Source organism: Medicago sativa, chromosome 1, assembly GCF_051527215.1.
Source record: "Medicago sativa cultivar Bolivia chromosome 1, Bolivia_mono, whole genome shotgun sequence".
Taxonomy (NCBI): Eukaryota; Viridiplantae; Streptophyta; class Magnoliopsida; order Fabales; family Fabaceae; genus Medicago; species Medicago sativa.
The window spans coordinates 40358142-40382158 of NC_140749.1; the positions used below are offsets into that span (position 1 = coordinate 40358142).

At 36.9% G+C, this 24017-nt stretch overlaps 1 long non-coding RNA gene across 1 annotated transcript; it reads right to left on the reverse strand.

The window, feature by feature from the left end:
- Positions 1–21781: 21781 nt before the first annotated feature.
- LOC146954928 (uncharacterized) lies at positions 21782–22868 on the reverse strand. The gene is made up of 2 exons (XR_015007303.1): positions 22742–22868; positions 21782–22244 (listed from the first exon to the last, which is right to left on the reverse strand). It is a non-coding gene; the product is annotated as an uncharacterized LOC146954928 (long non-coding RNA).
- Between the last annotated feature and the right edge of the window lie 1149 nt (positions 22869–24017).

Sequence of the window (24017 nt, forward strand, 5' to 3'; positions counted from 1 at the left end):
TTTGATCTTCAACAGCTAAATTACTTGTTGAAGAAGAAAGAGAAGAACCAGGGTGTCTCCTGGTTACTACTCCATATAGGGATGTCAGCCTGTCAAATCGGTTGGGTTTATCTGAGGCTACACCTGTTAGCAAGGGTTGTTTGTTGTGTGTTGCTGGTGTTGTTGATACTCCTGACACAAGAACCTCACAAATGAAGATAGGCCTGCTTTAACAGTAGAAGAGATGCCTACTATAGGAACAGTTGGGTCCTATTGGAATTTTATTGAGGATTCTGGATCCCTCTCGTCCTTCAATGGAATTCCAAACACAACTAACAACATAGAGGTAATTTTGTAGGATAAGTTGTTACTCATTAGTTTGATGGTGAATTCTTATTTATATTTTAACTGGTTTTGCAGGATCAGAAGGTGACTCGGCCACACTACCCCGTTTGAGACGGGTAGAGAAAGCATTGAATAGAGGTGCTGCTGCTCCTACTTGTGCTCATAGAAAGATAGATAGGTTCATACCTTGTATCAATCAAAGGATATGCTTACAGTCATTGAAATAAGAAATCATCTAGATGAATCTTAAGGTGTACATATTTCATTATGCAATAGTGATAAGATTGATCATATATCACATCTTTATATCATTTACATCTTCACATAACTTTTTGGGACCACTTTAACACTTTAAAGCCATAATGATAATATAATCTTCAGATATAGATTATATTATGGCTTGCTGATTCTAACTGATAAATTCTAAAACTGTTTCATTTCATTCATAATTGTATTAAATGTTTTAAGATTTTATTGTCCCCTGCTAAATATTTACATTTTTCAATATTTCCTTATACTCTACTATTACACATTTACATTTATCTATGTTCCATTTTAAGTTATTTATTTACTTATACTCTACTATATGAGGGGGGGTCTACTCCATTAATCTGTTTCAGGTTGCTGCTATAATGGAGGCAACTACAAAACTACGTACTCACCATGGACATAATTATGTGTTTCATCTAAGAAGCATAATATTGACTTGTTGGGAGCTTTTAGTTTTGTTTCTTCTTGCTCTTCATGTGTCTAAGCATCAAAGTCAAATTTTCTCTAGCTCATGCTTCCTTCTTAATTCTTCAGTCTTTGAAGGTACCTTTGTAGGTTCTTTTGATTTGGTTCATAACAGTTCATTATTTATTGCCTTAATATAGAACAGATGGGTAAAATAATGATCAAAGAAACAGAACGGATGGGTAAAGCAAGATTTGATTATCTTGTTTTTGAGGAATCAAGGTGATGTATGTAGGGTTTATCCAATATAATTGAACTTATAACTTTGGTCTAGGATTGGTGATATATGATGCATTTATCCACTTAGAACACGTCATTAGTATTCTCATTACATGATCAATGGTAACACTTCAAATGAAAATGAATATTTTCGTAGAATCCATCAATTGTGATTGCGATTTTATGAGGAGGACAATGTGGTAATTATTCATTTTCAGTTTGAGTTATCAATCCTGTGAGTTATCAATTGTTGAATTTCCCTAACCATTTAGGATCTAGTTCCATTTATGGTGTTTGTTTCAGTCCTTGGGGTGTGTTAAGTGGAGGCACTGTTGGGCACGTACTAGCAAGCAGCAAAATGTATTGTTGTTCATTGAGAAGCATTCTTTGCTAACTACATTTCTGAAAAAGTGGTATATGTTCACATGGTTGTTGATTTGATGATGATTACTATGTTAGCCAATAAGAAGAAGTACAGAATCTACTAGTAGCAAAGAAATGGTTGATCACATGGTTAATGAAAACTCATACTTCAAATTTGTTGTTGTTTCCATGAGTAAGAAGACACTAGGAGAAAATTGCTGATATTGTTAGAGAATGAGAAGCATGAAACTGCAATTGGAGTTAGGCTATAAGTAGGAGAAAGTTGTGTTATGTTATTGCTTTTCTTGAGACTAGCTTTTGTAACGTGTTCTTATTGTATTAATGAACCTGGATTATTAAAGAATTCATTGATTTCTGATGTAAGCGGCCAAGGACCAATTACAAATGCTACGACTCAACTGGATAGTTTGTTTCTAATTTTAACACACTCAGATTGATACCTGATAGAATCGAACTGAGATTTTGAGGATGAACACTGTAACACCCCGTTTTCCCAACTTTAAAATTTCATCATAAATCAGAGTATTTAAATCACAAACGGAATGTCACATACTTCTTTTAAAACATAAAATGGATAATAATAATTATCTCTCAAATTCAACATCAAAATCTAAAATCATGCAGCGGAAAATAGTTCAGCATACTAAAGTCTTGGCACACAGGCCTTATCAAAATCTTGTAAATTAGTTCAATACTTATTCGTGAAAAGTTCATAAAGACAAGTAAGGAATAGATAAGAAAGCAAGCCCCATCCCGTTACGTATCAGAGCACCTAGACACAAGTGAGGAGTCCTCTCACGAACACTTCTAATCTTTAATACCTGCACATTACCCACGGTCGAGGCAACATATACGCAGAAGGGGTGAGATTTCACAGTCAATACATTAAGCATATAATTCAACAAAATGCATTAAACAACATAAAATATTATTGACATATCAACATTTAACACTTAGCATATTTTCATTCCATAATCAAATACAATCATCAAATACCATTACTAAATATCATCACTAAATCATAATTAACTTAACTCTTAACTTGACAACACAACTCATATTGACAATGCAACTCTATCAACTCAACAACTTAACATCAACGACAAATACAACGACAACAACTTCAACATCAACGACAAATGCAACGACAACAACTCCAACTTAACATCGTATATATGCATGTGGTACCAGTCAACAACATAAATGAGCGTAATTAGGCTCTTCAACGTGTGAGCACAAAGGCTGCCGGGCCTAAAGCCCCCAACTTTAATGAGCACAAAGGCTGCCGGGCTTAAAGCCCCCAACTTTAATGAGCACAATGGCTGCCGGGCCTAAAGCCCCCAACTTTAATGAGCACAAAGGCTGCCGGGCCTAAAGCCCCCAACTTTAATGAGCACAAAGGCTGCCGGGCCTAAAGCCCCCAACTTTAATGAACATGCAATGAACTCAAACTTCCAACAACTTAGACAACAACATGAACAACTCATACGACTCATAATCATGGACAACTTCTTAAATTCCAACAACATAGACCGACTCATGCAACTTCAAGACACTAACAGTCAATAGCAGGGAACAGCAACAAGATACAACATTTAATAACACTTGAATGCGTTAACATCATCTAAGGAATGAATTACATCAACATATGGATCATAAAGCATCATTATAACATTCATGCAACAACACTACTAATCTCAGTCACCTGAACAAACTTCTGGAGCTTATGAAAGTATCCTAAACAGCTCTCTTACTTACTTCTACGGTCAACTCAAGACTACACGTGCGAAAGGATCGCATCGGGACAATTTTGGGCAACTATCAGCATAACTCGCAGTGGCGAGTACCATTGCTCGCAATGGCGAGCAAAGCGTGCATTCTGGGTTCCTAAGTCCTTACTCGCAGTGGCGAGTTATTCTGCTCGCAATGGCGAGCTTACAGGTCACTCGCAGTTGCGAGTTGCATTGCTCGCAGTTGCGAGCTCTGGGTTCTAGCTCGCAGTTGCGAGTGTCCTTGCTCGCAGATGCGAGCGATGAATGTCAGTACGACCAGAAACCTAAAAATCACAACTTTTCACCTATATTCATGATTTCTTCATCCAAATAGCATCTAATTATCATCTTAAGTAATATCTAAGGTCTGTACACTAATTTTGCATCAATCTAACATCTGTTCATGATTCAATCATCAAAATTGATCTTAAACCTAATTCTCAATTCTCACCAAAACTTAACCTAATCATGCTAAATTCATCATATAGAATTATACCCTTAATAATATTGAAAATTAGTCTCACCCTTACCTGGTAATTGCAGAAATCGCAGCCCTCTCTCTCTTGTTCTCCTCTTCTGACTTTTTCTCCCTTTTTCTCCAAAAACGTACGTACTCTGTTACTAACTTATGTCTGCCCTATTTATCTTTTCATATTACTCTTCTCACTACTAAATTGCTCATCTCACAACACAGCCCCACTTTTATTATTTTTATTTTATTTTTCATAACTTATTTTATTTAATAATAAAATAAGTCTCAACACATCATAACATCTCTAAAAATCATAACATCGCATATATCACATAATTTTCAGATAAATCATATATCTCTCATAAAACCACGTAAACCTCGTAAATCACTTAAATTCATAAATCATATTAGAATATGAATATATTCTAAATTTCATTGAATTAATTAGATAATTAAGACGGGCGTTACAACTCTCCCCAATTTATAGAATTTTCGTCCTCGAAAATTTACCTCAAGCAAACAACTCTAGATAAGACTCCATCATCTTACTCTTTAGTTCCCACGTCAAGCTTTCACCAGTTACTCCACTCCAAACAACTCTCACTATAGGTATCTCCTTGCCTCTCAACGTTTTCACCTTGCGATCATCAATCCTCAAGGTAAAGTCTCCACCGTAAGGTTGTCTCTAACTTGCACATCATCTCCCTAAATCACATGGGACGGGTCTGGAACATACTTCTTCAGCTGCGACACATGAAACACATCATGCAAATTCGATAAATGCGGTGGTAAGCCAACTCTATAAGCCACCGTGCCAATTCTCTCAGATATCTGATAAGGACCAATGAACTTCGGAGTCAACTTCTTTGACTTCAATGCACGACCAACGCCGGTCGTTAGAGTAACTCTCAAGAACACGTGGTCTCCTTCTTGAAACTCAAGGTCTTTCCTACACTTATCATGGTAACTCTTTTGTCGACTCTGCGACGCTTTCGTCTTTTCTTGAATCATTTTCACCTTATCAGTAGTCTGTTAAACAGTTTCTGGTCCTAAAACCACACTTTCACCTGTTTCAAACCAACACAACGGAGTCCTACACCTCCGACCATACAAGGCCTCGAAAGGTGCCATTCCTATACTTGAATGATAACTGTTATTATAAGTGAACTCTGTCAACGGGAGATGACTATCCCAAGTTCCTCCTTGCTCAAGTACACATACTCTTAACAAATCTTCGAGTGACTGAATCGTTCTTTTCGACTGACCATCTGTTTGGGGATGATAAGCCGAACTCAATCTTAACTTAGAGCCTAAAGCTTCTTGCAAACTCTTCCAAAATCTCGAAGTAAATCTTGGATCTCTATCTGACACAATGCTTGAAGGAACACCATGCAACTTCACAATATCTCGAATATAAATTTCCGCCAACTGAGCTATAGGAAAACTAATATTGATCGGAATGAAGTGTGCCGACTTCGTCAATCTATCGACAATCACCCAAATAGCGTCATTCCCTTTAGGAGTATTCGGCAAACTCGTCACAAAATCCATGGATATGCTATCCCATTTCCATTCTGGTACATCTAACGGTGTCATCAACCCAGCAGGTTTCTGATGCTCTGCCTTCGACTTCTGACAAATCAGACAAGAGTACACAAATTGTGCTACATCACGTTTCAATCCAGACCACCAAAACAACTTCTTCAAGTCATGATACATCTTTGTAGCTCCCGGATGAATACTTAAGCTACTCCTATGACTGTCTTCAAGAATCATCTTCTTTATCTCATCATTGTCTGGAATGCAAATCCTACCTCGAAATCTCAGCACACCTTGATCATCTACCTTGAAGTCATTATCTTCAGTTTGATTACTAGCAACCAACAAGTCCACAAACTTAACATCAGCTTTCTGCGCATCTTTAATATCTTTTAAGAAATCATTATCAATTTTCAGCATTCCTAACTTAACGCTCCGAGACGACATTTCACAAACCAAGCTCATATCTCTAAACTGTTCAAGCAATTCAAATTCCTTCACCATCATAGCAGACATGTGTAAACTCTTCCTACTTAAGGTATCCGCAACAACATTAGCTTTACCCGGATGGTAATTCAAACTAAAGTCATAATCCTTCAACAATTCGAGCCACCGTCGCTGTCGCATATTCAATTCTTTCTGATCAAACAAATACTTCAAGCTCTTGTGATCACTAAACACCTCAAATCTCAAACCATACAAGTAATGTCTCCAAATCTTAAGCACAAATACAACTGCAGCTAACTCCAGATCATGAGTAGGATAATTTCGTTCATGAGTTCTCAACTGTCTTGAGGCATAAGCAACCACTTTACCATCTTGCATAAGCACACCTCCTAAGCCCAATTTGGACGCATCACAATACACCGCAAAAGGTTCATCAGGTTTTGGCAAAATCAAAATTGGAGTCGTCGTCAAACGCTTCTTCAATTCATTAAAACTGTTCTCACAATGAACATCCCACACAAATGTTCTACCTTTACACGTCAACTGTGTTAACGGAAGTGCTAACTTAGAAAATCCTTCTATAAATCTTCGGTAGTATCCTGCCAAACCCAAAAAGCTTCTAATCTCTGTAACTGACTTAAGGGTCTCTCATCGTGATACTGCTTCAACTTTAGATAGATCGACTGCAATACCACTACCAGAAATAACATGGCCAAGAAAACTTACTTCATTCAACCAGAATTCACACTTAGACAATTTAGCATACAACTTCTTCTCTCCGGTGGTACATCAGGAATTTCATCAGGAAAAACTTCAGGAAAATCACACACCACTTGCAGCTTATCAATCACTGCTTGATTCTCCAAAGATAAGGATGCCATCAAGGAAAACATCAATATCCCATCGCGTTCTAATTGTTTCAGCTGCTTAGTAGACCAACTCCGCTCCACTTTCTTCTTCGGCAGAGGAGAAATACACCGACTTACTGAAACAATTTAATATGGACATGGTTGTACTCCAACCAGTCCATACAAAGGGTTAAACAACAAACAACAAACAAGACAACTCAAATACAGTATAAAACTGTAAAACGACACATCGACTCATCTACTTGGCCGGACGGACCGACCTGCTCTGATACCAATTGTAACACCCCGTTTTCCCAACTTTAAAATTTCATCATAAATCAGAGTATTTAAATCACAAACGGAATGTCACATACTTCTTTTAAAACATAAAATGGATAATAATAATTATCTCTCAAATTCAACATCAAAATCTAAAATCATGCAGCGGAAAATAGTTCAGCATACTAAAGTCTTGGCACACAGGCCTTATCAAAATCTTGTAAATTAGTTCAATACTTATTCGTGAAAAGTTCATAAAGACACGTAAGGAATAGATAAGAAAGCAAGCCCCATCCCGTTACGTATCAGAGCACCTAGACACAAGTGAGGAGTCCTCTCACGAACACTTCTAATCTTTAATACCTGCACATTACCCACGGTCGAGGCAACATATACACAGAAGGGGTGAGATTTCACAGTCAATACATTAAGCATATAATTCAATAAAATGCATTAAACAACATAAAATATTATTGACATATCAACATTTAACACTTAGCATATTTTCATTCCATAATCAAATACAATCATCAAATACCATTACTAAATATCATCACTAAATCATAATTAACTTAACTCTTAACTTGACAACACAACTCATATTGACAATGCAACTCTATCAACTCAACAACTTAACATCAACGACAAATACAACGACAACAACTTCAACATCAACGACAAATGCAACGACAACAACTCCAACTTAACATCGTATATATGCATGTGGTACCAGTCAACAACATAAATGAGCGTAATTAGGCTTTTCAACGTGTGAGCACAAAGGCTGCCGGGCCTAAAGCCCCCAACTTTAATGAGCACAATGGCTGCCGGGCCTAAAGCCCCCAACTTTAATGAGCACAAAGGCTGCCGGGCCTAAAGCCCCCAACTTTAATGAACATGCAATGAACTCAAACTTCCAACAACTTAGACAACAACATGAACAACTCATACGACTCATAATCATGGACAACTTCTTAAATTCCAACAACATAGACCGACTCATGCAACTTCAAGACACTAACAGTCAATAGCAGGGAACAACAACAAGATACAACATTTAATAACACTTGAATGCGTTAACATCATCTAAGGAATGAATTACATCAACATATGGATCATAAAGCATCATTATAACATTCATGCAACAAGACTACTAATCTCAGTCACCTGAACAAACTTCTGGAGCTTATGAAAGTATCCTAAACAGCTCTCTTACTTACTTCTACGGTCAACTCAAGACTACACGTGCGAAAGGATCGCATCGGGACAATTTTGGGCAACTATCAGCCTAACTCGCAGTGGCGAGTAACATTGCTCGCAATGGCGAGCAAAGCGTGCATTCTGGGTTCCTAAGTCCTTACTCGCAGTGGCGAGTTATTCTGCTCGCAATGGCGAGCTTACAGGTCACTCGCAGTTGCGAGTTGCATTGCTCGCAGTTGCGAGCTCTGGGTTCTAGCTCGCAGTTGCGAGTGTCCTTGCTCGCAGATGCGAGCGATGAATGTCAGTACGACCAGAAACCTAAAAATCACAACTTTTCACCTATATTCATGATTTCTTCATCCAAATAGCATCTAATTATCATCTTAAGTAATATCTAAGGTCTGTACACTAATTTTGCATCAATCTAACATCTGTTCATGATTCAATCATCAAAATTGATCTTAAACCTAATTCTCAATTCTCACCAAAACTTAACCTAATCATGCTAAATTCATCATATAGAATTATACCCTTAATAATATTGAAAATTAGTCTCACCCTTACCTGGTAATTGCAGAAATCGCAGCCCTCTCTCTCTTGTTCTCCTCTTCTGACTTTTTCTCCCTTTTTCTCCAAAAACGTACGTACTCTGTTACTAACTTATGTCTGCCCTATTTATCTTTTCATATTACTCTTCTCACTACTAAATTGCTCATCTCACAACACAGCCCCACTTTTATTATTTTTATTTTATTTTTCATAACTTATTTTATTTAATAATAAAATAAGTCTCAACACATCATAACATCTCTAAAAATCATAACATCGCATATATCACATAATTTTCAGATAAATCATATATCTCTCATAAAACCACGTAAACCTCGTAAATCACTTAAATTCATAAATCATATTAGAATATGAATATATTCTAAATTTCATTGAATTAATTAGATAATTAAGACGGGCGTTACAACTCTCCCCAACTTATAGAATTTTCGTCCTCGAAAATTTACCTCAAGCAAACAACTCTAGATAAGACTCCATCATCTTACTCTTTAGTTCCCACGTCAAGCTTTCACCAGTTACTCCACTCCAAACAACTCTCACTATAGGTATCTCCTTGCCTCTCAACGTTTTCACCTTGCGATCATCAATCCTCAAGGTAAAGTCTCCACCGTAAGGTTGTCTCTAACTTGCACATCATCTCCCTAAATCACATGGGACGGGTCTGGAACATACTTCTTCAGCTGCGACACATGAAACACATCATGCAAATTCGATAAATGCGGTGGTAAGCCAACTCTATAAGCCACCGTGCCAATTCTCTCAGATATCTGATAAGGACCAATGAACTTCGGAGTCAACTTCTTTGACTTCAATGCACGACCAACACCGGTCGTTGGAGTAACTCTCAAGAACATGTGGTCTCCTTCTTGAAACTCAAGGTCTTTCCTACACTTATCATGGTAACTCTTTTGTCGACTCTGCGACGCTTTCGTCTTTTCTTGAATCATTTTCACCTTATCAGTAGTCTGTTAAACAGTTTCTGGTCCTAAAACCACACTTTCACCTGTTTCAAACCAACACAACGGAGTCCTACACCTCCGACCATACAAGGCCTCGAAAGGTGCCATTCCTATACTTGAATGATAACTGTTATTATAAGTGAACTCTGTCAACGGGAGATGACTATCCCAAGTTCCTCCTTGCTCAAGTACACATACTCTTAACAAATCTTCGAGTGACTGAATCGTTCTTTTCGACTGACCATCTGTTTAGGGATGATAAGCCGAACTCAATCTTAACTTAGAGCCTAAAGCTTCTTGCAAACTCTTCCAAAATCTCGAAGTAAATCTTGGATCTCTATCTGACACAATGCTTGAAGGAACACCATGCAACTTCACAATATCTCGAATATAAATTTCCGCCAACTGAGCTATAGGAAAACTAATATTGATCGGAATGAAGTGTGCCGACTTCGTCAATCTATCGACAATCACCCAAATAGCGTCATTCCCTTTAGGAGTATTCGGCAAACTCGTCACAAAATCCATGGATATGCTATCCCATTTCCATTCTGGTACATCTAACGGTGTCATCAACCCAGCAGGTTTCTGATGCTCTGCCTTCGACTTCTGACAAATCAGACAAGAGTACACAAATTGTGCTACATCACGTTTCAATCCAGACCACCAAAACAACTTCTTCAAGTCATGATACATCTTTGTAGCTCCCGGATGAATACTTAAGCTACTCCTATGACTCTCTTCAAGAATCATCTTCTTTATCTCATCATTGTCTGGAATGCAAATCCTACCTCGAAATCTCAGCACACCTTGATCATCTACCTTGAAGTCATTATCTTCAGTTTGATTACTAGCAACCAACAAGTCCACAAACTTAACATCAGCTTTCTGCGCATCTTTAATATCTTTTAAGAAATCATTATCAATTTTCAGCATTCCTAACTTAACGCTCCGAGACGACATTTCACAAACCAAGCTCATATCTCTAAACTGTTCAAGCAATTCAAATTCCTTCACCATCATAGCAGACATGTGTAAACTCTTCCTACTTAAGGTATCCGCAACAACATTAGCTTTACCCGGATGGTAATTCAAACTAAAGTCATAATCCTTCAACAATTCGAGCCACCGTCGCTGTCGCATATTCAATTCTTTCTGATCAAACAAATACTTCAAGCTCTTGTGATCACTAAACACCTCAAATCTCAAACCATACAAGTAATGTCTCCAAATCTTAAGCATAAATACAACTGCAGCTAACTCCAGATCATGAGTAGGATAATTTCGTTCATGAGTTCTCAACTGTCTTGAGGCATAAGCAACCACTTTACCATCTTGCATAAGCACACCTCCTAAGCCCAATTTGGACGCATCACAATACACCGCAAAAGGTTCATCAGGTTTTGGCAAAATCAAAATTGGAGTCGTCGTCAAACGCTTCTTCAATTCATTAAAACTGTTCTCACAATGAACATCCCACACAAATGTTCTACCTTTACACGTCAACTGTGTTAACGGAAGTGCTAACTTAGAAAATCCTTCTATAAATCTTCGGTAGTATCCTGCCAAACCCAAAAAGCTTCTAATCTCTGTAACTGACTTAAGGGTCTCTCATCGTGATACTGCTTCAACTTTAGATAGATCGACTGCAATACCACTACCAGAAATAACATGGCCAAGAAAACTTACTTCATTCAACCAGAATTCACACTTAGACAATTTAGCATACAACTTCTTCTCTCCGGTGGTACATCAGGAATTTCATCAGGAAAAACTTCAGGAAAATCACACACCACTTGCAGCTTATCAATCACTGCTTGATTCTCCAAAGATAAGGATGCCATCAAGGAAAACATCAATATCCCATCGCGTTCTAATTGTTTCAGCTGCTTAGTAGACCAACTCCGCTCCACTTTCTTCTTCGGAAGAGGAGAAATACACCGACTTACTGAAACAATTTAATATGGACATGGTTGTACTCCAACCAGTCCATACAAAGGGTTAAACAACAAACAACAAACAAGACAACTCAAATACAGTATAAAACTGTAAAACGACACATCGACTCATCTACTTGGCCGGACGGACCGACCTGCTCTGATACCAATTGTAACACCCCGTTTTCCCAACTTTAAAATTTCATCATAAATCAGAGTATTTAAATCACAAACGGAATGTCACATACTTCTTTTAAAACATAAAATGGATAATAATAATTATCTCTCAAATTCAACATCAAAATCTAAAATCATGCAGCGGAAAATAGTTCAGCATACTAAAGTCTTGGCACACAGGCCTTATCAAAATCTTGTAAATTAGTTCAATACTTATTCGTGAAAAGTTCATAAAGACACGTAAGGAATAGATAAGAAAGCAAGCCCCATCCCGTTACGTATCAGAGCACCTAGACACAAGTGAGGAGTCCTCTCACGAACACTTCTAATCTTTAATACCTGCACATTACCCACGGTCGAGGCAACATATACACAGAAGGGGTGAGATTTCACAGTCAATACATTAAGCATATAATTCAATAAAATGCATTAAACAACATAAAATATTATTGACATATCAACATTTAACACTTAGCATATTTTCATTCCATAATCAAATACAATCATCAAATACCATTACTAAATATCATCACTAAATCATAATTAACTTAACTCTTAACTTGACAACACAACTCATATTGACAATGCAACTCTATCAACTCAACAACTTAACATCAACGACAAATACAACGACAACAACTTCAACATCAACGACAAATGCAACGACAACAACTCCAACTTAACATCGTATATATGCATGTGGTACCAGTCAACAACATAAATGAGCGTAATTAGGCTTTTCAACGTGTGAGCACAAAGGCTGCCGGGCCTAAAGCCCCCAACTTTAATGAGCACAATGGCTGCCGGGCCAAAGGCCCCCAACTTTAATGAACATGCAATGAACTCAAACTTCCAACAACTTAGACAACAACATGAACAACTCATACGACTCATAATCATGGACAACTTCTTAAATTCCAACAACATAGACCGACTCATGCAACTTCAAGACACTAACAGTCAATAGCAGGGAACAGCAACAAGATACAACATTTAATAACACTTGAATGCGTTAACATCATCTAAGGAATGAATTACATCAACATAAGGATCATAAAGCATCATTATAACATTCATGCAACAACACTACTAATCTCAGTCACCTGAACAAACTTCTGGAGCTTATGAAAGTATCCTAAACAGCTCTCTTACTTACTTCTACGGTCAACTAAAGACTACACGTGCGAAAGGATCGCATCGGGACAATTTTGGGCAACTTTCAGCCTAACTCGCAGTGGCGAGTACCATTGCTCGCAATGGCGAGCAAAGCGTGCATTCTGGGTTCCTAAGTCCTTACTCGCAGTGGCGAGTTATTCTGCTCGCAATGGCGAGCTTACAGGTCACTCGCAGTTGCGAGTTACATTGCTCGCAGTTGCGAGCTCTGGGTTCTAGCTCGCAGTTGCGAGTGTCCTTGCTCGCAGATGCGAGCGATGAATGTCAGTACGGCCAGAAACCTAAAAATCACAACTTTTCACCTATGTTCATGATTCCTTCATCCAAATAGCATCTAATTATCATCTTAAGTAATATCTAAGGTCTGTACACTAATTTTGCATCAATCTAACATCTGTGCATGATTCAATCATCAAAATTGATCTTAAACCTAATTCTCAATTCTCACCAAAACTTAACCTAATCATGCTAAATTCATCCTATAGAATTATACCCTTAATAATATTGAAAATTAGTCTCACCCTGTTTACGTTGGATTTTCGTAAACAACCGCTGGTTTACAAATGGTAACTTGCAAGATCAACCAGTAAATCTTAGGACATATTGTGTTTGTTCTTGTTGTTAGAAATTCTGTGTCTCTGGTGTCGAAAATATAAGAAATATGATAAAAACAATCGAATTCAATCCATTTGAACTCAATCGAACTTAATAAAGTAAAGTGCAAGAACACTTAAAGAAAAAAAGGTAAATTGTATTGATTAAACAAAAGTTGGTACACAGATTCATACATTGCAACTTGTGACTCGTTTCTCGCTTCCATACGGATACATTGAGTGTAAGTTTGTATGATGGAATTGTGACCCGTTTTTCCTATGAAAAACTACTATTTATACTAAGTCTAGAAATAACTACACTTCTTTGAAATTCAAACTACAACTGCCACAAGTCGACAGTTTTGCTTATTTGAAAACAAACTTAAAATACAAACTGACTTAAAGAATAACTGTTGATAACCACCTTCGAAAACTGCTCTGTCGAAGTCTTCTACCATCTTCGAACCTAAATTTGCTTTCAATACAACACTCTGTTCGAATCTTCTTTAAATCTAGGTCAACTATACTTTGACCACATTTATTACAGCTAGTAAAATATATTGGCTAACAAATTGCCCCCCAGAAACGCCATTTTCGATTTCACCGAAGAAGAAAAAGACGTTTTTGAAAAAATAACTAACATTCTCCATCGAAATGAATGATGTCAGTATTTAATTCAAAACTAATTCAAATTTCCTTTAAATACTGACCCCACAATCTTAGTTAGTGGGCCACGTTCTCTAATATTGGAAAAGACGCCATTTTTAATGGTAAAACTGTCAAAATAAGATCTTGACATGTGTCATGATCAAAGGTCCATATAGAAACAAACTCACCTTTACTCTTCTCACTTTTCACCATTTCATTTTCACTTTCACTGTTCCTCTTCTCCGCCAAAATTCTCTCAAAGAAAAAACTTCGAATTTTCTGCAACTCCTATCTTTAAACACGAAATCTTCACTATTCATCAACTTCTCACAAAAACATTGAAACAATGACAAACGCAGCAGGAACTTCTCATGTGAATCGCGAAGAACCCATTGATTTCACTGAAGAAATTGCCAATGCTGCTCCTGCTTTTGTGAACGAACCAGAGATCAATGAAGCTGAAAAAGCTATCTGGAAAACCCAGGTAATCATCCCTTGTACTGATACTCCACATGCATTCTTAGGCCCCATTTCTCTAGAACCTGAAACTCCAGAAATTAACTCTCTTTTTCCATGTATTGAAACTCAACCTCCTTTAATTTTCACAAAAGGTCCTTTTGACCTAAGTTTTGTAAAATCCAAAATTAGGACTGAACCAAAACCTTCTCCAGAATACATTGCTTGGTTAGACAAAGTTCAAAAACAAAAGGGACAATTCTGGAAGGAGAAAGGGATTTTTGATCTCATCCAAATATCTCGATATGGTCCAAAATACCATAATGAATTGATATTTGCTGCTTTACATTTTTGGAACCCATCGAACAACAGCCTTCACTTGAAATGTGGAATGCTCACTCCTACCCTTTTAGATGTGGCCGGCCTTACTAGCTTAAAACCAACTGGATACACCTTTAATCCAGATGTTACCACCTCTCAATACTCAGTAAATTTCGATAGCCCTGCCTATGGTTTGTTTATAGCTAACAACCATGATACCAAATGTGCTGAAGTATCTGCAGATGAACATGTAGCTTTCTTGACCTACTGGTTATCTATGCATGTTTTTTGCTCAAGGTCAGTACAAGTCCCTAAGAAATCCATGTGTCTAGCTAATCAGTTACATGAAGGAACAGATATCTGTTTAAGCAAACTGATTCTAGGTTCTTTGTATGAAACCCTTAACCATACAACTAATAATCTTAGAGATTATCCCCGAACTGGTGGGAATTTAGTTGTATCAGGACCCATATGGTTGTTCCAACTATCGCTTTTAGCCATTTTTGGATCAAAACTTGCTTCGATCCTACCTTCCTCTTACACATCAGCATACTCAGAAAGGACCACTGAAGGTATAGGCTTAGCTATGTTTCACCCTGATGGGAACAAATCTTCGCAACAACTTTTTGAGAATGCTTACAAAACCTTGCTTGATTGTCCCATTTTCACCCCTATAATGGCACCATTTACCACTAGGAAATATGGACCTAACTGGTTCAAAGAGGATTTTCCCACTACTTCGAAAACAGCCAACAAAACAGAAATCAATGCTATATGGGAAGCTTATTTGACCCCTACCTATCTATCTAGCAGACTTACACCTGGTAGCCCTTATGGAGTATATGGTTACCAACCTAACCATGTAGCTAGACAGTTTGGTATGGTTCAATCGAAACCTAGCTCTTTGTTCAAAAGTATAAGTGAATGGAAAATTCCTCTGATCGAACCTGTGTGGAAATCCATAATTCAAGCCAAGAGAACAACTGTGTTCGAGCCTACATATTTCTCAACATCATTTGCATGCTCTGAAACATTCTTTCGATGGTGGCGAAATTATTACATACGCCAATCCAATCGAGGGAATCCTGATGAATTGCTGCCTCAACTGACCAGTACTTTTCACACTTTGCAGAACAAAGACAAGAAGACTAGAGGTACGCACATTAAAGAAATTCAGCAATTTCAAAGATATTATCAAACAGCATATAACCCTTTACATCCAAGGAGGACAGTATATTATGCTGCTCAGACCTTGAGAGACAAAATTCGAGAAAAAATTCCAGAAACAATTTTTCCCCCTGGAACACCCAATAAATATCTTTATGTTTTAGAAAAGAAAATGAGACTAGCAAAATTTCCATCTTGTAATCTTGCTTTGGCCTTTAGGCCACCATACCCAAAATGGTTACTTTATAATTTCAAAATCCCACAGAATAATTTAGTAACCTATGCTAAATGCAATTTATATCAATATAGTGGTGAACTTGGCTATGAATTATCCCAAGTTCGAATCGAAACTCCCAGTATCATGGGTATGATTTTTTCCTTTACTAAAATATATTAATACTATTTTTAGAAAAAATAGTACTTATCTGTATAATCACATATTTCAGCTTTGCCTTTAACTCCAGGAGAAACAAAGCTCGATGATGCCAGCACCCAGAACACCTCAAAAAGCAAGTCTGACAAGAAGAAAAAGAAAGCTTCCCAAACTAAAGAAGTTGAATCGAAGAAATCTGAGGCTGCATCAAAGGAACCTCCTAAATCAAAGGAACCCAAAGTGAAAACAACTTCATCGAAAAGACCTTCTAGATCGAAGAACAAAAAAGAACAAGCAATTGTCGATCTCTCTGATGATGATGACGAGGTGGAGATAACTAAAGAACAGATCGAAGCTTCCAAAGTAACACTTCCCAAAGTCAATACTGAAGGAAGAAGGAAAAGAAAACAAGAACAAATATCACTTGTCCAAGAAAAGGAAGTTGAAGTGGAAGCTTCTGAAGGTTCTCCCACCATCTCACCATCTAAACCATTCAAACGTCTTCGAAAGAATTCTCACTCTAGTGCTCATTCACATGTTGGTGATAATGGTTCGAAGGTATTTTATCAAAACCATATTTTATACGAAATATTTCTAAGTGCCTTGTTTTAAGCATTTATCTTATTCTTTTTAGGGTATCGAACAAGAACAAGCTAATCCATCACAACATGGGCAAGACCTTCCTTCTTCGAAGACCACTTCACCAATTGCTGAAGACAAAGAAGATGAGCATGATGATGCTAGCAGTCCAGAAGGTCTTAAAGTGAATCTTTCTCAACAACAACAAACAGAAACACCCACTGATGACTTGGTAAATGATGAATCACTCAACAATGATCAATCTTATTCTGCACCCACCCTTGGAGATAATGTATCAAACTTTGCTACTGGAGATACAAAAATCACTACTCGACAAGATGCTCCTGGTGATGCAGAGATGATTGCTCAACAAGATACTCCTATGATCGATCTGGAAGAAATCGATCGATTGGCCAAAGATGATCCTTTCAACGCTTTTGCCTTGATAGCTAAGAGTAATACTCTTTTCTCAACTAGCACTGGCCAAACTTCTGATTCATCCAAGGGAAATCCCTCTGAGACTTCAAAGAACAATCTGCTAGCAGAATTTCAAAAGAAGATCATCGAAGCCAACTTGCTAGAGTTGATTGAAAAGGATGCTGGAGCTCTTGCTGAAATCAGGAGTTTATTTGAAAAGCTTGGTGCTCTCCCAACTGGTTGGAAATTTCGAAACCTGTTTAACTATCTTGAACCAATGTTGGAGAGTGCTAATCAAAACTTCTAGAAGAAGAAAACTGATCAAGCTCAAATGAAAGAGAAGAAAGCGTATCATGATCAAATTGTGATCGAACTGTCATCCTTCCAAGAAAAATTTAAAACTCTTCAGCAAGAAAGAAACAATGCGAAGCAGCAAGTGGTTGACATCGATGCCAAGATTAAAGAGCTGGAAGCTCAGAAAGCTGAAATTTTGGCTAAGGATGAAGCCAGAAATCAAGAAGCCAATGAAGCTGTTAACAAATTCAAGCTCTCCAAGGAACTAGAGTCTACCATTGCTCAACTTGCAAGTGACAACCATGCTCTCGATACTCAACTGGCTGAATACAAGAGCCAAATCGAGAAACTCATCTCATCATTTGAGATTTAGTTCTGTTTCTATTTTATTCTCTAAGACTTTTATTTTATTTCAGCCTTATCGAATATCTTGGTCTGTAATGTCTTTATAACAATTCTATGGACCATTTTCTGTTTCGAATGACAATTTCTTTTCAATCATCGAAATTCCTTTCTTATTTTCTTATATCGAATTCAAATTTTATTTAAATCCAAATAAGATTGGAACAATTTCCAAGACATTTTAATGATGAGGAAACAAAAAAGTAACTTTTTTGTTTAACCCAACAAGTTAAACTTGTCTAGGAAGTTGAAAAGAAATAAAACAAATAAATAACCTTTTAACACAGATTAATCCTTTTAAAAGAAAACCTTTAAAACTTCCCTCAGATTACAAAGTTAAGTAACCATTGGCCATCAGAATAACTGTTCCCACGTGTCATCATCTTCAAAGCAAGAAGAACCGTCTGATTGAACCACTTCTTTCAACTTCCCTCCCCTATAAATATGATTTTCCTTTTATAAAAATCACTCTTTTCTTTGTTTCGTCTTCGTCTGAAAAATCCTTCTTACTCAAAGCTTTCTTTCCCAAATCATCATGACCACCATTGATAATCTGAGTGATGATCTTTTAATCAAGATTGCTGCAAAGATTGCTGCTCAAAGCAGGAAAGATCTTTTCGCCTTTCGCCATACCAGTAGCAGGCATTGGCGTGTCAGTGAGGATTCTGAAGTTTCTAGGGCTTTTGGAAATGATGTCCTCTACTTCCTCTACGACCCCAATGAATGGTACAACAATGCTATGGTGGCTCATTCTAAGTTTGCTTTTAAACTTAGACTCTGGAATCATGGCAACGCCATGTTCTGTATTCTTCGAAGCACTCAACACATGTTGGATGCTAATCCAAACATTGAAGAAATGAAACGCCTCCTCACTACTGCTATCAATGCCACTGGCTCTCTGAGTGCAAGGTACTACCGTCTTCTCATCAATGCACTCTCCATGCCTATGCCAGAAAACATCTTCGAAGACTTCGAAGATCTTGCATGGACACATCGATTGGCAGAATTTCGAAGCGACATTTTGGGAGGGACTTCAACTTATCGATTTCGCTGTCCTTGGTGGAATAGGCCCATGCCTATTTGGCTTACTAGGCGTCATTTTTGCAACAACTACCACAACTGTGCAGGAGATGGGAGAATTGGAGGCTGGTATGCACTTCTACCTGGGCCAGATCATGAATACTACTTGGTCAATGCTTGCTTCAGGTGTCGTCTCGATACGGAAATTTGCTGGTTTCTCGATCGTTTTGGGATTGTAACTGAATGGTGAAAACCATCTTTAAATGCTTTTTAGTCTTTAATTATTTTATGTTTTCTTTTGTAATGGTTTTTCCATTTTAAGCATTTCGATGTAACCTGCCCATCAGTTGGCATTTTTAAATTAATGCCAAGTTTTTATTTCGAATCAAATTACTCTTGTGTAATTTTAATTTCTTGTAACATCGGTTTATATTTTTTCAAATATTTACCGTTTATGCGTAGAATTCTCTGATCTTCTTGTAGTTCTTCGATCTCATACGCATTATTCGAAAAAACTCTTAGAATTTTCCATGGTCCTTCCCAACTAGGAGACCATTTTCCTAAACATCGATCCTTTTTATCCATAGGCAAGATAACTTTCCAAACTAAGTCCCCTTGCAGGAATAATTTCGATTTAACTCTTTTGTTATAGGCTTTTGCTATTCTTTCTTTTTGCTTTGTAAGCACTTCTAAAGCCATTAATCTTTCTTCATCAATATCTACTAATTCATCCAACATCATATCCAAATATTGATTTGTTGGAATTTCGATTTGTCTTTGAATTCGAGTAGATTGAAGTAAGATTTCTGTTGGCAATACAGCATCATGGCCAAATGTTAATCGAAAAGGAGTAGTATTTATAGATTCTTTAGGAGAAGTTCGAACTGCCCATAAAGCTTCATAAAGAAACTCATGCCATTCTTTGGGTTTTTTCTTTTGGCTAGCTTTTCTTTTGATTATAGTAATCAAATTCTTATTTGCTGCTTCTACCTGACCATTTGCCTGAGCATAATATGGTGTTGAAGTCAACAATTTATATCCTATTTCTTCAGCAAATTTTACCATCTTTCGACCAGTAAATACAGATCCTTGATCTGTAGTAATAGTTTCTGGTATGCCAAATCTATAAATAATAAATTTTTGAATGAAGTTTATAACTTCATCTTGAGTAACATCTTTTAGTGGAACAGCTTCTATCCATTTAGTGAAATAATCTATTCCAACCAAAATATATTTGTAGCCTTTGGATGACTTAGGTTTGATTTCCCCAATTACATCTAAAGCCCATCCTCTGAATGGCCAAGGTTTCACTATTGAATGTAATTCACTAGCTGGTACTTTTTGAATTCCAGCATGTTCTTGACATTCTTTACAACCTTTAGCAAAATTTATGCAATCTTTTAACATGGTTGGCCAATAAACACCTTGTCGAAACAAAAGCCATTTTATTTTATGGCCTGCTTGATGTGTACCACAAGCACCACTATGAGTATTCGATACAGCCAAGTATGCTTCTGCTTCACTAAGGCATTTAAGTAAAACTCCTTCTGGAGTCTTTTTAAATAATTCATTGCCTATTATCACATAACTCAAGGCTCTATATTTGACTTTTCTACAAGTTGTGCCATCTGGATTTTCCAAAAAATTGACTATGGGTTTTCGCCAATCATTATCATCCAAATTGTTAATGACCAAAATTTCAGAAAATTTTGCACTCTGAAGGTATCCTTGAGATGCTTCCATGCCCCCAAGTTTTGGTCTTAACAATTTGTTAGGCACAATGTCTATCGAATTACGCTTTGTTTTAATTTCAATAACCTCTTGCTCTTGTTCCTTCGAAAGTTTGTATCCAGAAGCTAATTGAGCTAAATCATTAGCTTCTTGATTTTCTGCTCTAGGAACATGTTGAACTTCAATTTGAACAAAATGTTTAAGTAATGCATTAACTATAGTGTAATACATTATCAAAGTTTCTTTGAGGCATTTATATTCTTTTGTTATTTGCTTTATTACTAATTCAGAATCACCTCTAATAATTAAACATTTTGCCCCCAGTTCGAGCAAAATCTCTAAACCATTTATTAAGGCTTCATATTCTGCCTCATTATTCGAACAATATTGGCTAATTCGAAATTTATATTTGGTTACTTCATTTGTTGGTGAAACAATAACTATACCTATTCCAGAACCATTTTTATGACTAGACCCGTCGAAATACAATGTCCATGGAAATGTTTCGATGCCCCCAGTCACAGGTTCTTCAATGGAATGATCAGCAATAAAATCAGCCACTATTTGGCCTTTCACAGTTTTCAAAGATTGATAAGTTAAAGAATATTCTGTGAGTGCCAAAGCCCATTTACCAACTCTACTATGCAGAATAGGTTTAGATAACATGTGCTTAATAATATCGAAATGGGAATAAACATAAACATCAAAAGGTCTTATATAATGCTTAAGTTTCACACATGAGAAATACAAACAAAGACATAATTTTTCACTAGGATGATATCTTGTTTCAACATCACTTAAAACTCTACTAAGATAATAAATGGCTCTTTCTACACCATTTTCATCCTCTTGTGCTAACATACTCCCTATAGTTCTTTCAGATGATGCTATATATAACTTCATCTTTTTGTCTTTCAACAAAGGTGAAAGAATAGGAGGATTAGATAAATATGACTTTATGTCTTCAAATGCCTTTTGGTGTTCAGGCTCCCATCTAAAAATTTCCTCTTTCTTTAATCGAAGTAATGACGAGAATGCTTGTGCTCTGCCACTTAGATTAGATATAAATCTTCTGAGGAAATTTATTTTGCCTAATAAAGACTGCAACTCTTTTTTGGTAGAGGGTGCTTTAGCCTCCATTATAGCTTTAGTCTTATTTTGATTGATTTCGATGCCCTTTTTATGGACAACAAATCCTAAAAAATCACCTGCACAAACACCAAACGCACATTTTAATGGATTCATTTTTAATCCATATTGTCTCATCCTTTCGAATGATAAACGTAAATGTTCTAAGTGTTTGTTTTCAGAAGATGATTTCACAACAATATCATCAATGTAAATTTGCATAAAATCTTCAATTAAATCATGAAACATTGAATTCATTGCTCTTTGATATGTAGCACCAGCATTTTTAAGACCAAATGGCATTACTATCCACTCATAACATCCTAATGCCCCTGGGCATCGAAATGCTGTTTTAGAAACATCTTCTTCAGCAATAAATATTTGATTATAACCTGAATAACCATCAAGCATACTCAAATATTCGAAACCTGCTGCAGAATCTACCAACATTTCTGCTACTGGCATAGGATATTCATCTTTAGGAGTGGCGAGATTTAAATCTCTAAAATCAATACAAACTCTTATACTTCCATTTTTCTTTTTAACAGGAACTACATTAGCTAACCAATCAACATACCTTGCAGGTCTGATGAAGCCACATTTGAGGAGTCTTTCGATCTCTTCTTTTATTTTTGGTAGAATCTCTGGTGCAAACCTTCTTGGAATTTGCTTCACTGGTTTCTTGTCTGTCCTGATTGGCAATTGCAACTCTACAACCTTTCTACTCAAACTAGGCATTTCATGATAATCCCAAGCAAAGCAATCCTTGTAATTTTTCAAAAGCGCCACAATTCGATCTCTGAAGCTCTTAGGAATCTTTGAACTTATGTATGTTGGTCTTTTTACAGAACCATCTCCTATATCCACTTCTTCAAGAGGATCTTGGGCCTTCATTTTTATTGTAGATTCCATTGGATCTTCTTCAAAACCCAAAGGTTCATCATCGTAAATACAGTCTAATTTTTGATCATCAACGAGGTCATCAGAATTATTTTCTACTGAAGCATCGAAGACCTCTTCTTCTTTGGCTGTTTCAGCCAAATCGAAGTTTTTCTTGGCTACATAAGCCGTAATCTTTTCCCATATGCTGGGCTCAACCATTGATCAATTATTGATATCCCACCCAGTTGGTGAGATTCCATTTGCTGAATATCCTTGGTCATCAGTAACCCTCTTGTACGAAGTACTTCTTGTCTTCAGCAAATCTGTTTCCTTTACAGGTATCTTCTCATGGCAATCTTCATTGTTCACCACTACGAAGTCATCGTCGAATGCAGTTTTCCAACGAAAACCCCATTCTGGTGCAAGTTTTACAAAGAATTTTTCTTCTTTAGTCATAGAACTTGATGCATCATTTTCCATGAATGGTGCAATATATTGAAGCTGTTTGTAAAAGTTCTTTTTGTTGATATCTTGATTATCAACTTCAGCTTTGAAATAATAACTCTGATCAGCCTCAATATTCTCTACCAAACCATCTTTCCTCCAAATCACAATCCTTTGATGCATTGTAGAAGGAACTGCACCTACAGCATGGATCCATTCCCTCCCTAATAATGCATTGAAATTGGCTTTAGAAGGAACTACCAAAAAACAGTTGCTCTGGTTATGCTTCCTACTACCAATTCTAGTTCGATAGCACCAAGAGATTGTCCAGTAGATCCCTCATAATTAGTGAGCACTACATTATGTGGTTTCAAATCACATTCATAAATACCAAGTTTCCTTAGAAAAGATTGTGGTAGGAGATTAACAGTAGCACCACCATCTACTAACACTTTGTTAATTCCAACACCATTTAATTTAGCTTGAATAAACAAAGGCTTTAAATGAAGCTTCATGCTATCATCAGG